Here is a 332-nt window from a genome sequence, read left to right as displayed (position 1 = left end):
ATCGGGATGGCCGAGTGGTTAAGGCGTTGGACTTAAGATCCAATGGACATGTGTCTGCGTGGGTTCGAACCCCACTCCCGGTAGAATTGGTTTTGTTGATGCCAAGTCATGTCCAACTCTTTTGCGACTCTGGGGACTGTTGCCTGCCAGGGATTTTCCCAACTGAGAGTTCTGGTGTGAGTAGCCATTCCTTCTGTAGGGGATCTTCCTGACTCAGGGATCCAGTTACTCTAGCAACTATCTTATCTGGAAATGACAGTTTCTTGTGCAAAGTTGGGTAATAGTCCAGCATATAGTTGACTCTGAACTCTTTTTATCCAATCTGACAGGCT

The 332-nt window shown here is 47.3% G+C and overlaps 1 non-coding gene across 1 annotated transcript; it reads left to right on the top strand.

Annotated features, from left to right (window-relative positions):
- On the top strand, positions 1-83 carry TRNAL-UAA (transfer RNA leucine (anticodon UAA)). The gene has a single exon. It is a non-coding gene; the product is annotated as a tRNA-Leu (tRNA).
- Positions 84-332: the final 249 nt, after the last annotated feature.

The sequence above is a fragment of the Odocoileus virginianus genome, chromosome 27 (assembly GCF_023699985.2).
Source record: "Odocoileus virginianus isolate 20LAN1187 ecotype Illinois chromosome 27, Ovbor_1.2, whole genome shotgun sequence".
NCBI lineage: Eukaryota > Metazoa > Chordata > Mammalia > Artiodactyla > Cervidae > Odocoileus > Odocoileus virginianus.
The sequence above is the reverse complement of the archived record's forward strand: the minus strand, read 5'-3'. Positions and strand labels throughout refer to the sequence as shown.